The sequence below is a fragment of the Ambystoma mexicanum genome, chromosome 11 (assembly GCF_040938575.1).
Source record: "Ambystoma mexicanum isolate Mex_15411 chromosome 11, UKY_AmexF1_1, whole genome shotgun sequence".
NCBI lineage: Eukaryota > Metazoa > Chordata > Amphibia > Caudata > Ambystomatidae > Ambystoma > Ambystoma mexicanum.
The window spans coordinates 828810457-828824196 of NC_090934.1; the positions used below are offsets into that span (position 1 = coordinate 828810457).

Consider the following 13740-nt stretch of genomic DNA (forward strand, 5'->3'; position numbering starts at 1 on the left):
TTGAATTCTGGAGTCTGCAGCTATGGTGTATTGAAATACCAGCACTATTAAAATCATACGAAGAGATATGTAGTTTGTTTTATAGATTGTGAGGCCAGGTTGACAGCAACATGTGTAACTCATCCAGTACATTGTGATTAAAAAGCATATGGTATCTGGTTGTTGAACTATGTTTCAAGATTATACTGACTTTTGTAGATGTATGATGACAATGTCTAGTGACAGCCCCTCCTCCTTTGTGTATCCTGGTTTTAGGAACATTTTTTGGAATATCTATGTGTGGCCCTGGTATGCATGGTGGAAACTAAAGAAATGGAGTTCTTCCCCTGAAGAAAGTTTGTGCAATTAGTGCAAGAAAGAACTGAAACATGTCGGGATTGTTGTTTATCTGAGTTAGTATACTCAGTTTTTGGAAAAGTGTTAAAGCTATTCGTGTATTTTTGTACTGTTTTTTACTATTGTATGTGTTTATATGTATGTGAATTTTGTGATTTGTATTGCTTTTACATCATGCTGTGTTGTGTTGGGTCATACTCATACAGAACATTTTCATGAGCTTTTTTATTATTGTGTAAAACTTTATTAAAACACATTTTTGATACTGGTGCATAAGTAACACATACTTGGTCTATTTTTTCAAGACTAGAGGAACTGGGAGGTTTGTTGTTCATCTGACAATCCCTGTTAAGGATACAACCATTCGATCTGTTCACTAAGGCCTCTCTCATTACTTCCAGTCAGGAAAATCATGCGTTGTTCAAATGCCCATAATTTCCTTTTTGCATTGTTCAGATCGTTCCCGGTTTTCACTTGGGATAAGACTCTCCACCTAATTTGATCTGCAGTATGGATTAATTCAATGCAATGGGACAGTAAGAGTGCACTATGCACTCTATTCTTAATACAGCTTTTGTGTTCAGTTATCCTTATTTTAATATTTTTCTCTATTTTACCTATGTAGAGTTTTTTACACAGACACCAAATGCCATATATGACAATTTTCATGTTGCAGTTCGTGAAACTCATCCGTTTCAAAGGTCTACACAATCCTATGACGACCTCAGAGCTTCTACATGTCTGGGAACAACAAGAGCACGTCCCACATGGTGAAGCACCACGTACCTGTGGCATGCCCCATGTCTCTGTCAAGGTAATCTGTCTTTCCGGTCACAAACTGATATCATTACGTGCAACCTGATCTTTTAAATGTTTGCTCCTTTTATATGCTATAATCGGTTTCTCAATTGGGCAAGAGCCCTTTTCCATGATCTTCCAGTTTTTGTTCACAATTTTCTTTATATGATTAAAAAAATTACTGAAAGTATTCACAAACACCAGTTTCTCATCTTCTCTTTTGGATAGCCGCGTTTCCCTATATTCAAGAAGGGACTCATGATTATTGTTACTTGCTCTTTTCATAGCCTTGGCGGTCAACCTACTGGGATAGCCTCTGTTGTGTAACTTCTCCCCAAGGTCTAATGCTTCCTTTTTGAAATCTTGTCTCAGTGTGCTGTTGCTTTTCAGTCTCAAGAATTGCCCCAATGGTAAATTGTCTTGCACATGTCATGGATGATAACTATTGTAATGTAACAATGCGTTAAGGTCTGCCGGTTTGTGATAGGGTCTTATAATACTTGTTTCCTTAGCTGTAATGCCAATGTCTAGAAAGTTGAGTATATTTTTGTTACTCATGTTAAAGGTGAATTTCAGGTATCTGTCTTGCCCATTGATCCACTCACAGAACTGTCTTGCCTCCACTTCAGTCCCTCACCATACAACCAGAATATCATCTATGTACCGTCACCATAGGCACACCTGTGTTTTAAAGTGGTTGTTCTCTCCAAAAATTCTGTTGATTTCAAAGGCTTCCAAAGAAAGATTAGCAACACTAATCAACATGTAGGCCAGTTTCTTTGTATCCATCTGGTTGAGGAGAAATCGTTCTTCTAGCAGGTTAATAGATGACCACTGTGAAATACTCGTATATAGAGCCACCACATCTAGCCCCAAAGGAAGTTCTTCTTCTGGGTTGAAATACAAACCTTCTATTACTTTGATTATTTGCATAGTGTCCTGCACATATGAGGTAATTCCTTTCACCATAGGTGTTAAAAATGTATCTGAAAAACGTTAGAGGGAATAAGAATTGAATTCACTCCAGACACAATCGGGCATGCCGGAGGGGTCACTAAAGCCTTGTGAATTGTAGGTAACATATAGAACTGGGGAGGGGGGGGTATTGGGTTTATCTATCACCAGAAACTCTGCTTCTTTTTTCAAAATCCACTCTCTTTGTTGTGCTTTTTCAATTTTGTGTCTTATCATATGTTGAAGTCTTTCTGTAGCGTCAATGATCGATTTTTCATAACACGTTATGTCTGACAGTTGCCTTTCACGTTCTTCCACATATGCATGCCTGTCTCAATGGCTCCACCCTTATCAGCCTTTCATATCCCAATCTCTTCATTATTGAGTAATGCCTTCACTGCGAGATGTTCCCCTTTACTCATATTGTGAAAGGTAGGTGTGTCCTTATTCCATTATTCAAGTGCTTCCATATCTATTAGTACTTTTTTCTCAAAAACCAGTGCTTCAACACTCTGTGCCTGTCAAGGTACGCAGAAGGTGGATGTTTTGTGTAGGACAGTGTCCACAATATCCCCTTCCTGTTCTTTATCCTGGAAAAATTGTTTAAGGGGACCTTCCTCTCCTCATGAAGCCAAAGAATTCCTTTCTAAAAGCAAGTTTATTGTGTAGGTTTGTTGTTACGAAACCCATGCCTTTTTCCAATGCATTACGTTCTTCCCTAGTTAGAGTATGTTTAGATAGGTTTACCACAAAATTCTCATACTCCTTGTCACCCGTGGTTCTGTATCCAACATCTGGTTGCCCCTCTCTAAAAAATGCTCACTGATGCCTCGTATACCCTGGTTTTGTCTGTTTCCCCTTCTTCTACCCCAGAAGTTATTCTTTCTCGATGGGTAGCATGAGTTCTAACCTCTAGGGCTCGTTCCTGCTTCATCATGTGTGCCCCCATCAATTTCGCTGAAAGATGTCTCCCCGAATCGTACTCTTTTCTTTTGCTCCATTACAAGAGTACTCTGTGGTTCATCATATTGTTCACCCGGTTTGTAGTTTACTTGGGTATATCGGAAAGCCTTCTCATATGTAAAGTTTTGCAGATCTTTCTTCATTCTCTGTATTGTTACTATTGTCATGTAGTCCTTGAATTCGTTCATTTTTTAATAACATGGCATCTAGCCTCTTCTTATATTGATGTAGGGGCACTATTTTCTTTTTTTCATCTTCAATGCATTTTGAACATGTTCATGATAAATCTGATTGCCAACATCAGTCAAATGCACTCTGTCGCTTTGGAAAATGTTGACAATATCAAACTTGATATTTTAATTGTGAAAATATGTCATTCCAACATTCTGAAAAAAGCACATACAGCCATCGCTACAGACATTGTCACAAGTCTCCCCCCCTTCTCACCTGTCTGTATTGTTTGCTCGTGATCTTCAGAGATGTCTTCCTTCGCACTGTTCGGGATTTATATAACCCTGTGTGTGGGTCCTCGGATTCCAGCGTGTGGTTCGTGACTCAGCTCCAGGATACGCTCAGATGTCCGGGACGAAGATCAGGAAATAATGAGGTTCGCACTTGGAGACCCAAATGCGATGGAAATCCAGGATATGCAAAGGTAAGGATAAGGGGAAGTAAGAAAGAAGTGGAATTCAGGGGACCGGGAACCAGGAATCAAAAGTAAGCACTGAACGAGCTCTGGCAACACACGTCAGACTACTGCAAGCGGTAGCGTTGAGACGCACAGAGCCGCGGGGGCGTGTCTGCTTTGTAGAACGTAGAGCGTACAATGCAGAGACTGGCAAACGGTGTTCAGTGGCCATGTTGGGAGTACTACTGAGTTCAGTCCCCTATGGGTCAGGGACCACGAAGTCCAGAAGGGACGCGAATGGCGGTTCATGACAGACATCTTACCTGCACACAACAAAGAAAACACCTGCTACCCTATCTTCCTGTACACCACAACCAAAGAACCTGATTGGCTGATCCCCGGATGTCTGTGGACATCCACAACTATCTGTGGTCACCACAGTCCCCTTTCCATGCCTGGCATTCCCTTAAAGGGTCCAGATGGCACGTGCAGTGTCTGCAGACTACTGTGTGTCTGCAGCTGCTGTAGCAGAGGACATCCATTCTACCCTTTTTACTTGTATGTTTGGAACACTCCCTTCTTGGCCGCTTTCATACAGTCAAATAGCCATCCACCAATCACATCCAAAAACTGTATATGTAACCCATGTCATCTTAGTTCAACACTTCAGATGCACTTGTGAACTCGCAGAGTACATGTCTCCTGTTACTCACAGCCACCTGCTTCAAAAGCTACTGTGAAACCTTCCATGATTTCTATTGGCAGATTTGACAACAACAGCATCTAACAAGACATAGTACAGGTATGCTTACAGTTTTAAAAGTATTTCTTTCAACACTTTTACAAATATATATATATATATACAGGGTTGCTGCCACTTACCCTGTAATAAGCTGTAATAAGCTTCTCAATAAGCATGTTCTCTTTTTTAACCACTGTATCAAATGCCATGTATTGCAGCATTCTGACCCGGTCCTATCAAGTGGCAGTTACATGCAAAACCAAAATATTAAACTTCCACACACCAAATGGGACTTTAAAAATGTTCTAAAAATGTTCTACGAATCTACAAATCTTTTGCATCTGCTTTTCCTTTCTTTCTGTAAAATAGTTACACACAGTGCTGCTGTAAATACTGTAAGAAAAGCATGGTATCAACAGTAAGACAGACACAAGTGACCACAGTTAAAGGGTGTTTATTGAACTTCGAAATGCTTTCATAAATGCCTATCTAATGCAAAATCTACAGATGGGAGCAAGCTATGACCATCAAATAATAATAACACTGTCGTAGTGGTGTCTTGACAAAATAAAAGGGCCTACAATAATAAACCTATTGGCAGTCCTTACCTCTAAATACAAATAGTGTGGGAAACAATGTTACATAAAAGAAAGAAGTGTTGAAGAAATTATATGTCAGGATGTTCCGGCCGTAGGCCTCCCTTCCCCACATTTTCAGTACAGGATAAGGTGGTAAACTCGAGCTTAGCACAGTCTGTGGCATCTCTAGCACGAGGGTGCAGTACAAACAGCATCAGGGCCTTCTGTGCCCAAGTCTCTTTGCCTTTAAAAGTCTCTTCTTTCAGAGGGCCTGATGCAACAAAAAACAATATGTTCCTTTCCTCTTAGGTTTTCACACGTACTCAAAGTCTCAGGTGATTCACAATCCACCTCGTAATCCCCCTCAGCCGAGCTCAGATCTCCTTTAATACAATGCTTGCCGGATTTCCATGTATCCAATTTCTCGGGTGATTCCTAATTCAACCTAGATCTCCCTCAGCCGGGCTTAGATCTGTTTCAACCAATGTTCAATCAGTCTCCCTCCACAAGGCTCGGACCAATTTTTTCACTGTAACACAAATGGCTTTATCCCAAAAGCTTTCAATTGATCTCTCTCATTCAGGCTGGGACCAACTTTCTCTATTTTTTCATCAGCTTATTCAATTGATCTCCTCCGTTCGGGCTTTTTTTTCATCAACTTGCTTGGTAGTATCAACATCGAAGACTTTGGATTGGGCACAGGATTTTGCTCGACCCGTCGCAGGATCACTTTGATGCATAGTTTTTTGCCACTCTTTCACCTTTCTCAACTTTCAGTTGGATACCTTACAGAGACCGCCGAATGATCCCACACGCGATGCCGGATCACTCTGTCAAGGGTATAGTATCTGGGTTTCAAAGTTAAATCACTCATCCATGTTGGTTATCACATGCGTTTCTTACACTGTTTGCTTCGGCGCACACCATCCAATGTTGCCACTTGCAACTTTAGCTTCAACACAGACCGGTCTGGTATCAGTTTCCCCAACTCACCGACTGTGTTGATTTCACTGGTGCTGCTTTGTTGTAGGAGCCAAGGACAGTACCAAAGCGGCAAACGATTCTCCCCGCCTTGATTATCAATGCAGGAGGGCCGTGGGTACCTTTGACCCACAATGCAGGATTCTTCAGCCTGGTTTCCAAGTCTTACGCTTTCTATTCTCGAGGGTTTGTGAAAGTAACGGTTCCTTATTGAAAAGGTTAAGGGCAGTTCCCTCCTAGCAATGCCCTTCTGTTTTGCTGTCTTTCTCCTCGTGCTAAACTGCCAACTAAGAACTGCTGCTTACTTCTGTGCTTTGCCTTGCTCAGAGTGCACTCTCGGGTGCTATCTTTTTTCCATATGAGGAAATATTATGGAAGTCTGGTCTGTGTGATGGTCAGTATTTGCCTGACCCTGCCTGACCATCCATTGTATTGGAACATGTCAGGTATAAGGCTCAGGTGTTAGTCTGTTTTCTCTCATAGTGAGCTGTCCGTGAGAAAGAGTTCTTGTTGTGAAGGGGGAGTTGAATTCCTAAATATCCTACCTGGTAGGATGGGGTAAAGGTGTTACAGGGAAGGGGATACCGCGTCTTGCCATCCGGTGTCCCACTCCCACTCCCTGAAGTCCCCTCACACATGTGATCCTCCCACACTGGACCACCCACAGGAACTGGATCCAAAAACGATGGCCGTGTCCTGGCCACCTGGATGACAGATCTCCAGGGCCTAGTGGGTGAAACACCTTCAGATTTCCCACAGTGCGCATATGCATTTTTTAAATTTCAACAAAATGCTCCTAAAAAGAAACAATTTTAAACACACAGAATTTTCAATTTCTCATTCCATATAAATCTCATACATTCCAACCTTTCTCATTACATCCCGTATAGGGCCACCATTCTCTACCTGCTCGCATATATGTGTATACTGCCAAAGTATCGATATACAACACTTCACCTTACGTAAAAACTACTGTTCTTTTCCAACCACTACTATAAGACACCAAACACTACTCCAACTACGATCTGCCATTGCATTATCACCAGACCACAGGTTCCCTATTCTTTAAAAACACAGAAAAACATCACAAATACATTGGACCACAAACACACCACTTCTCTTATGAAAATCACAAGTCCAAAAATAACCTAGATATGCACCTTTTTATGCACCCATTTTTGCCATGTTCCTTATAATGTCCCAAACAGCACTACTCATAGGGCCTCATTATGGGGTTGCTGGTAAAACACACCCAACATCTCAGTGCTACTGGGATATCACAGCTGGTGGTACAGTAAGTTCCCATTCCCATGGAGTCACATAGGACTCCATGGGAATGGGAACCCTAAAGCACTGGCACTGTTAGTAACATTGCCAGTGCATCAGTTTACAGCCTGGTGGTACCGGCCTGAACTCCCAGCAGATCCGACCTGCTGGGAGTACAGTGCCCCTATCAGCAAACACCAAGTGAACCAGTCACAAAAAGGTGCTGGAAACATTTTACTGGCACCTTTATTTTCAGACCAGCTCACTCATAATGAGGGCCGTAGACCAATTGTTCTAACAACCTAGTTAACATACTTTACTACACCATTCATAACAGAACTTTAGTAACTCTTTTACCAAACAACTCCTACTACCTATGTAAATAACAGCCTCTCTTACTAAAAGTACTTCACCATTAGTACATATACCCACTAACTCCCATTTTACAATTACAGGAAAAAAAGAAGATTGAAGAAGCCAGCTACCGAAGAAAGAACACTTCCATCATACAATTTAAGTATATTAATATAGCATGTGTATCTCTCTAATTGTAACAATGTACTTTCACTAAAAAATAGCCTAGTGTATTCTATTCTACTCAACAACATTGTATTTCACTTTTACTCATTATAATACCACATTCACACTCTTTCTATCCCAATCTAAACACTGCCCTTTATTCAATACACCACCAATTCCTTACTAACTAACAACACATCCATCTCTCAACAACTTCTATACCACAATTTCACTTCCTTAGTATTCCATACCCATATGCACATATTATCCTAACTCTAACATAACAACTATGAAACTAATTGCATTCCAAATCACGAACACACTTTAGCACACATACACATACATATTCACACTTTTATCCATTAAACCCACACAACCTTCAGACATATGTACTAAAAGACACCATTATAACAACCACTGCCTCAAAACATCATAATGTCCCTACTTATTCAATCATGCCACCACCCCCTTACTCACTAACCCAAGCTTATCACACCTGTGCAGCCTCTTACTATTACAACCTTCCTAACCACACATATCATCCCACTGCACAATCACACTACACTTTATTCATCTCTACAATCACACACACACACATGCATAATACATGAAGAAACGTTTCACAACTTTCAAACACAAACTTCTCCATAGAACATAAAGAAGAAATCAAATCGAGGAGATAAAATAAGAATAAAAAGAAGCCGCATAATCATCCTTCTCTAAAATAATGTATAGAAAACATTCAAACAAAAGAGCTAGTAACCTCACTCAACAAAACTAAACCAGCCACTCGCTAAAAAAAGTAAGGCCCCTCTTTCAAAATTTAAAAGTAAAAACAGATGTTCAGACAAAAGCATACCTACTAATAAACCTAACACTATATCTACCAAAGTTAACGTAGCAACACTAAAGCAATCCAAAAAAATAATTTTGCAAAAACATTTCCACAAAGAGTCCTTAACAATGTTATAAAGACAGCTAAAACGTCATGACCTACCCTTAAAAACTACAGCAGAAAACAAATCCTCGAAGATCTAATTAACAGCCCATTTCCACTAAAGCGAAAGTTGTTTATATTGATATGAAACAGAATGAAACCAATCACTAAATTAATCAATAAAGTACAAAAAGGTACTTCTAAACATGTGCAATGTCACTATAGATAACTTTTCAAACTTCTGTGAAGCTGAATGGATTTGCACAAGCAGCACAGAACCATATTTAAATGAAGGCGCTTATAAACAAGAACAACAAAAAAAACATTACCATAGACAATATTGGGCGAGGGTATGAAATGACAGGAGACACCATTATCTCAAAAGAAACCCTTAGTGAAAAAAACTCCCCCAACAAACTTTCAACCAAATGTTACTTTTGCCCAAACAAACTGTCCAGTTTACAAATGAATGTGAAGCTCAATATATAATGTACGTCAACAATCCTTGTAATCTTTATGACAATTCCTCAATCACTATGTGAAACTAATAGATAAAAGTAGAATACAAACTTTACAAACCATGGGCTCCTGCACAATGAACATCTACACTGGCCGGCAAGGACATTCATTAGCCTGCATTTCAGGAACTGCTTGCAAAAGCACCTTCGACCCCGTTAAAATGTTAGCAACACACCATTCCGCTATACAAAATCTTGTGCATAGACTGTACTATACAAAAAGTCCTGCTCTAGAAATGCAAAATTTAAATAACATTCTCCTACATGGAACTGCCAAAGAACTCCTTCAAGAATTAGAGCACTTCCAAACTAAATATTTTTAGTACTGAAGTTCAATTAGAAAATTATGTAACTTTAGAAAACGTTAGCAAAAACCTCACAAACACCACCCACCTTACAAACTGTGAGGAATTTGACCATCCGCACAGGGAGAGGGCGCTCACCTGGGCTTTTTTGATTTTTTAATAATGGAAAGGAATAATGGGAGACTAACCTCTGAGGACTGTGTGAGGCCATTCCACATACAGTCCATCTGCTTCCTGCACAAAACGCATAGTCACATGTACTCCGGGAAGACACAGCATACAGCTGCTGTCTTCCTCTGTCTTATTCAGCTGGATTGTGACAGCCCCGGGTACATCAAAGCATCACAGAAGGGAAAAGGCACACCTTCCTCCAGCATGAGCAGCCTAATTTAAATATCAAAGGCCCCATGGATCTGCTTTCCTTTGTCCTCCGGCTGGTGGCAGTGCATACTAATGAGATATAATTGAAGCAAGCCTGAAGGGGCTTTGTTGCTGGAATAGACAACAGGAAAGGCGGGGCTAACACCCCTTTGATATGCAATATGTCAACTTGTAGCTAGTTCCCACCCCTTTGTATGAAAGGCAGTGAAATGCATGTCTGGGTACACTATTTACCGTAGGCAAACCCCTGCAGAGCTGACCCCTTTAAGAGGAGAGAAGTATGTGGTTTGGGGAGACAGGAAGTCTGCTCCCAGCACAAACTTCAATGAAACCCTGTGCTTTACACAAGAATCACAGATGGCTCAGTTAACCAGAGAGGCACTTTGATCTACAACAGACAGGGAGATGGGTGGGACTTAGGTATGTGTTGTCACCTCCTTGTCTGTCCTATTGCAGAGCACTCTGGTCCTGGCCTCATGCATAACAGAAGATTGTTGGTGGGGACCCACGATTGGTTCCTTAAGGTGGGCCAAGCCTGCACCAATCACTGGGGGCCATTTGACTTTAAAACAGAGCAGAACCGCTCACTTAGCAGATCATCTGAAGACTTCAAAAGCAGTAAGAAGAAGGACTCATTTGGACCGGAGTTGAAGGTACAGTCTACCTTACATCTTCCGCTAGTGAAGGAAAACCAGGAATTCCAAGAGGGAAGCAAGATCCCTCCCCTAAACATCTCCCAGGGAACAGAGGGGGATACCAGACTCAGAGGACCCATCCAGCATCTCCAGAATCTGTACCCAGCCAGCACACAGCGTGCCCTACTAGGTTCTGCCAGCAAGCTTCCAAGGTGTGAAGTGCCAGAGAGGATCCGAACTAAGGACATGACTGTTGCCTGCAAACACTCTCCTGAGTTTTGGGCCATCTGCCTTGAAAGGACATGAGCAGGATCGAACTGGGCTATCAAACGACCTGGAGGACCTGGGGGGTGGTTTTCCCGGTTTATTTGAGGTGTTTTGAAATGTTGATGCTGCCTGCGGCTGCGGTCTGCAGCCCGAGAGCAGCTCGCTCTCGCCAGCAGCGGCAGATGATGCAACAACCATTCATCAAAGCAAGGTAATGCAAGTCGTGTTACCTTGCTTTGATGATTTTTTTTTTATGCAGAGCAGCATCATTCATGCATAGAGAGGCCGGCGCCACCATGCAGTGTGTGTGGCCTCTCTCAGCCAAGCCTCTCTCAGCCACTCAGGCCTGGGCAATGGGCATGATACATCCAGTGACGCCGGCATGAGCATGGCTGCCTGCCTGTCTCACTGCCTGCTTGGCACCAGTCACGCTGGGCCACGCTCTCCTGTGCAAGCGAATTACAGAAGTGCTATATTGTAACACCTGCTGCAGCCCTGGGGGGCCGCCGGAGACCACAGCATGGGGCTGGACACAGACTCTGTGCCACCGGGCCTGGGAGTGGGAGAGGTCTCAGGTCATTTCAGTGACTCTGATGTCACTGACTGAAGTGGAGTGGAGTCATATTGGGCCTGCCGCATTTTGGGCACACAAGTCAGGCTGTCTCAGCTCAGCCATGCACATGGAGAGGCACGCACCCCCACGCCACCAGCAGCAGTAGCAGCCAGCAGGAGGGAGGCCAAGGCCACAGCCAGTAATTCCACGGTTTTGCTTGGGCTGGCCTGGGCAAAGCCACACAGCACAGGGCACTTCACCTGCCGCCACGTGTGCCGCCGGCTCTGTCTTCAGGCTCCCTCCGACTCACTCAGGCCGCCGGCCCGGCCGCTCTCACAGCAGCCACCCTGATCTCATCATTTGGACTGGGCTGTGGAATGTGGACAGCAGGACTAAGGTAAGTTAATGACTCACTGGGGCCTGCTCTGATCTGAGGGGTTGGGTTGGGGACAGTGACTAACAGTGCCTGCTCTTCTTCCAGCATGCCCGACCACCACCTCTCTTTCTGGGTTTCCCACAAGTTTGTTCTCCTTCCTGACCCTCCTTTTGCTTCCAGCTTTTCCGCATCTTGTCACTGCTCTTCTCTATCCATTCCTTTCCTCCCATTCTCCCATCTCTTGCTTGCCTCACGCTCCTGCTGTTGGCCTCCTCACCCTGTGGTTGTCTTCATGTTTGGAACCGGGACCTCCCGTAGACTCGTGCTATCAGTGCCCAGCTGGCTGGTCATGCCCCCAAATAGTGCCCGGTGCATAAATATGAGCAGAGATGATGTTGCAGTATTGTGTTGTCTGGATAATAAAGCATATTGCATCATGCCCTCAGTTTGCCACCCACTGAGGGACAGCCGTGTGCTAAGAGCGTCCCATTGCAACTTGCAAGCCATCATTATGGGTGGTGCATGCCTGCTGAGATGTGCACCCTGTTGTGGGCAGCTTGTTGTTGAGGCGTGTAATTGGGTCAGACCGTGGGTATGATGCCCTAAAGGTAATGCAAATGGTAGGCATGATGGTGGTGAGGGTGGGTCAGAGATGAATTTGAGGTCAGGATGATGCTTTAGAGGGCAGGTGATACATCAGTGTGTTGCCATAAGAAAACCGGATGCGGATGAGGGCAATTTAGAGGGTGAAAAAGATACTATGAGGGTGGTTCTTAGAACTGGTGGAGTGCCTTGAAGAGTGTTATTTCGGTGGCTCGAATGGCAGTGAGTGGGCATGGTGTCATGCATCAATAGGCCGACACAATATTGTTGAGGGTGGTCCTTAGAGGGTCTCTTATGCTATAATGACGGTATGTGGGGTGCACATGGTCCGTTCAGGGTTGTTTGAATCGATGACATGCCCGGAGGAGTGTTTTGTAAGGTGGGCATGATGCCAGTCAGTTGTACAGATGGTGGACGTGACACCATTGGGGTGGCTATGATGCCATGATGGTTCAAAGAGTGTACATATTTCGGCGAGGATGGTTCATAAGACTGGTCTAAGTCTCTGAAAAGTTCCCCTGGGGTGGATGTGACTGTCACTGCACTTAACACTGTGTCCTGATGTATGTTCTTTTGGGGAGGGCGGTGGTCGGGTCGGGTGCAGTATCGCGCATACAGTCATGCATAATGAATTCTGGGTCAAACAGTCCTTTGGGTACTCTGCATTGGGTCATGGTGCAATGTTGGACATGTCTAAATACTGAGGCAGAATGTATTGTAGGACGCGTTTGAACATGAGTTCTGAATGAGCAAAGTGCAGTCAGAGAAAGTGAGTTAAGTGACACCTAGGTTTTTTTGAAGGTGCAAAAATTCTGCCAAGCTTTATTTAGTATATAAACTGCACCTGGGTATATGATGGTGGCACCTTTTACAAATGGGTAGAGCTGGGCATATGCTGACAGCATGTGTGTTTAATTGGGTGCACCTGGGCAATTGAGGTTGTACCTGTCACATGCTCGCAGTATCTTACCTAGAAAATGAATATGCATGTGGGGCTGCCGTTAGGTATATGAGAAGCCAGGCCCAGTGGCTTTATCAATACTGTGTAACATATGTATCTTATCTTCGGTTATTAGATCACGACTTAGCTTAAATCTTATTTCTGAAATACCTCATTTGTTGTGAATGCATATTTTGTGATGGATGTAAATGGGACTAAAACAGTTCACACTGCTACTATCCCCTAAAGAACCAATACACACAAATTACCTTTCCTTGAATCATGCAGCGTGGTCAGCGGATAACACTAATGACCTCTGACTCAGCGGCAACTCCACTGTTTTTTTCACCTATAAAAACAGCCCCCTATCAACTTTTTTCAATTTCCTTCCCCTTTTCCAAGCCGCCTTTTGCCACAAAATCTGTATTGTCCAAACCCTTTTCTCACTGCGCTGTCCATG

The 13740-nt window shown here is 43.1% G+C and overlaps 1 protein-coding gene across 1 annotated transcript in view; it reads right to left on the minus strand.

The window, feature by feature from the left end:
• The window catches only part of ABCC8 (ATP binding cassette subfamily C member 8), a 1583626-nt gene that overhangs the window by 1013861 nt on the left and 556025 nt on the right, over positions 1 to 13740 (minus strand). The gene's annotated exons all lie outside the window — the stretch shown is intronic.